The sequence below is a fragment of the Dasypus novemcinctus genome, chromosome 5, assembly GCF_030445035.2.
Source record: "Dasypus novemcinctus isolate mDasNov1 chromosome 5, mDasNov1.1.hap2, whole genome shotgun sequence".
Classification (NCBI taxonomy): Eukaryota; Metazoa; Chordata; class Mammalia; order Cingulata; family Dasypodidae; genus Dasypus; species Dasypus novemcinctus.
Window position 1 is genome coordinate 158,586,236 of NC_080677.1, and position 3,991 is coordinate 158,590,226.

Sequence of the window (3,991 nt, forward strand, 5' to 3'; positions counted from 1 at the left end):
TTTTTAAAATTTTTATTTCTCTCCCTTCCCCCGCCCCCCCACGCCGGTTGTCTGTTCTCTGTGTCTATTTGCCGCGTATTCTACTTTGTCCGCTTCTGTTGTTGTCAGTGGCACAGGAATCTGTGTTTCTTTTTGTTGTGTCTTCTTGTGTCAGCTCTCTGTGTGTGCGGCACCATTCCTGGGCAGGCTGCACTTTCTTTCGCGCTGGGTGGCTCTCCTTATGGGGTGCGCTCCTTGTGCGTGGGGCTCCCCTACACGGGACACCCCTGCGTGGCACGGCACTCCTTGCGCACATCAGCACTGTGCATGGACCAGCTCCACACGGGTCAAGGAGGCCTGGGGTTTGAACTGCGGACCTCCCATGTGGTAGACGGACGCCCTAACCACTGGGCCAAGTACGCTTCCCCATAACCTCTAATTTTAGTGAGTTATTCCAGTAAATTCACATCTTTCTTAAATGTATTGGCCAATAAAAAAACATTACTAAGTAAACATCATAGGAATTACATACATCTGACTTTACATCAAGTCAACATGTATCTGTTATGATTTCCACAGAGCTCATAAGAATGCTTTAGTTGTGACAATAATTTGGTACTTCTCACTTGTCTTGTTAATCAAGGTAATCATAAGGCTCCTTAGGAATTAAAGTTGAATTTAACAATGCATTTTAACATCTAAATGCTGAAACATCAATAACAGTGACGCTGACATTTTTTTTTTTATTTACGTAGACTTTTATTTACTTTTAATCACAGTTACTTACACTTTTGATCTGTTTTTGCTTAAAAGTATTTTGGATTTTCCTTCAAACATTTGGTTACATTTTTATTATTTCCTTATTCTTAGCACCTCAGGATTTCTTACCTTTGGTCACTTGTTTTTATCTTTTTGTATCCTTTGCATTTTGCCTTCCCTGCAAATTGGCCTTTAGCAGCTAGTTTGTAAAGGTAGTTAGATTATGATGACATTTTTTTTTCTACTGACTGCCCTAAAAAATTGCTCTGCTTTTTAAAAAAAATTACAAAAATCACAAATTGGTCGCCAGGGCAGGACGATGGAAAAACACAATAGCTGGCTCTAGCTGTGCACACGATCAGGTTGCTTGAGGTTACTGATGTCCTTTGCAGCTTGTTTGGTAGCACTTCTGTTTGTGGTCACAAATTCTGACTGTTGTGTTGCCGTTTAGGAGATTGGCAATGCGTTTTTTTCCCACCTAGCCTCTAACTCAGCTAATGAGCAAAGACAGAGACTTCACATCCAGAGAATAATCAAAGGAACCTTACATAGGATACAATGAAATGTTCAGTACCAAAGTCAGGTTAAAAATTCTGACTTCTTCCACCTATGAAGAGCCAACATCTGAATGCTGTATAGTTACATTAGACTGAATAACCTGCACTTTGTGTGGTTGTGGAACCAAACTTTGAGACCGAGCTGAAGGGCTGACAAGGAGTGAAAATCCTTGGACTGAGAGACTGATCTGCAGCCTGCAGCAGAGAAGGCATTTGGCTCTGTGCGAGGTTTCTATTCAGCTACTTTACGTGGCCATGTGTCTGTCACTCTCCTTTGACACCAGCCATTAGCAAAGGCACACAATAAATCCATCCACAGGAAGGTCACCAAAATTGGTAAGTATTTTTATAGCAGGAATACAGTGTCTAAGGAGTCTACCCTGAGGGAACGCTCATTCCAAAGACATGACCGTTATCTATATACTGGTCATTTATATCCTGACATTTAAATCTTTCTTAGTGATTTTAATGGTCGGTGTCCTATACAAACATTTAATCCTGTACAAACTAGCTTGCTAGCAAGTGGTCACTGATCAAATATACTTAATGTTACCAGCCTTTTGGTATCGAGAAGGCATCTATTAGGGGCCTAAACTATAACTGATTATAAAGTAAATCATTTGTTGAAATGACAGGGAAGCTCTGTTATTCATGTAATGTATTTTGTTATGTTTTTAAGTGGGCTCAGCCCTACATAAAAGAATTAAAGGTGCTCAAGGAATTTTTTCCTGAGGTTTTTAGTTCTTTCAACTATACTTTGCAGCTGACTGGCAGCCCACAATCCCACACAGAGAAGGCTAGCTTCCTTGCGTGGCAGGCCAACAATGTTTTTGTGAATTTTCTGTCAGCAGAAACACTGCCAGCCTGGAGCGGAAAGGATGGGATGAAATGAAGGAAGAAGGAGAGCCATGGTGGATCCATGAGCGCAAAGATCTTGGCTGAAGGGGCTTCCCTAGCTAGGAGAGGGGCCAGCAGGGTTGGAGCGGCGCTTGGGAAGAGTGGGGCCACCCTCGCGTTCCGGGAGGGTGGGGCCGCTGCTCCAGCAGGCCTGGGGGAGAAAGCATTGAGCCACGTACTGCTGCCAGGCCTTGAACTCTAGTGCTGCGGCTTGGGCAGATATGAGCTGTGGGGGTAGGGGGCGGACGGACTGTATGTTTCTTCATAAATAACCTGGGCTGTGTGTGTAAGCTAAATATGTTAATTCAAGCTTACTTGGAATGTGAAAGATACGTGTGAGAGGTATATGTTAATTCAAACTTCCCTAGAGAGTATGCATTAATTCAAGACCTATCTGATACTCAGATAAAACACCTGAAACTCTAAGAAACGAACAAGAAGTCCTTTTGCATATAAACGCCACCGTTTGAGTCCCCACTCCCACATCCTCGGTATAAAAGAAACCCAAAGATCCTCTTTGGGGCTTGGGTATTTGAACAGGAGTTCCTGAGCCCGGCTGGTGGTTAATAAATTTTTTTTCCCAAGAAAAATATTGAGTCCCAGCCTTCCATATACGATCATTGAATCTCTGCTTCCACAACAAAGTCATTAGTAACAACTTTCAGGATGTTATTTGTTAAGACGAGACTAAACTCTATTAGGCTGGGCCCTAAACCAATAAGATTGGTGACCTTATAAGGAGAGGAAATGTGTACAGAGGCACAGATGACAACTGTAAGGCAGAGAGAGAGAGAGAGACAGAGAGCGAGAGAGCTAGTGCTGTGCGACAGAGGCAGAGGTTGATTGTTGACAGGCCTTCACCTGTCTCACTTCAAAGGAGGCATGGCCCTGCCAACACCTTGCTTGGAGACTTCTAGCCTCCAAAACTGTAAGACAATAAATTCCTGTTGTTTAGTCAGCCAGGCTCTGATGGCTGGCTTAGTTGGCCCAGGCCAGCCAAGATAGAAGCCCAAGTTCTTCCTGTTGGAATTCAAAAGGTGTTTTGAAAAGGAACCGCGTTGAGATCTGTAGCCTATGTACAAATTTGTGGGGACCCAGCCCCTGAACCCCAAGTCCTCAGCACATAGCCACCTGTGTAACCAGGCGTAAGTTAAAGGTTAACAACCCTTCCCAGATGGCATATATGCATAGATGGTATCTAAACCATAATCTTCCCCAAACAGTAAACATCCTTGGTAAGTGTCCTTCCTACGAGCATGGTGGAAACATCACCAGACCTTATGTGTATGCCTCTCGGGACCCTAGCAGGAACTCTGTTCTCATATCCTGTGGAATGTCCTTGTTCTGAAACCCCTTATATATCATCCCTCATTTTTTCATCTCTTTGTGGAGCGCTAACTTCATTCTCTGAATGATGTGGGCTGTGGGTGGGAGGCTGTTTGTCTCTTCGTAGATAATCTAAGCTCTCTGTGTCCTGACCTGTGGGTGTGGGATGGTAAGAAGCTGCAGCCCTGCCCTTGGTGGCCATGGCAACGACTCCAGTCCTGGAGAAACAGTTTAGCAATTCAAACTCCATAAACTTTAAATATTCAGGAAAAATGCAAACCAAATGTGCTAAAAGCTTATCTAGAATGTATGAAGTCCATGCTAAAAGCTTACCTAGGATGTGGAAGACATAGGCTAATTCAAGCCTGTGGAGCACTGAAACAAAGAACGATTTAGCCCTTACCCTGTATAAAAGGAACTTGAAAATCTTGTTCGAGGCTTGGGTTTGAAATAGAAAGCTCCTGAGTCTGGCC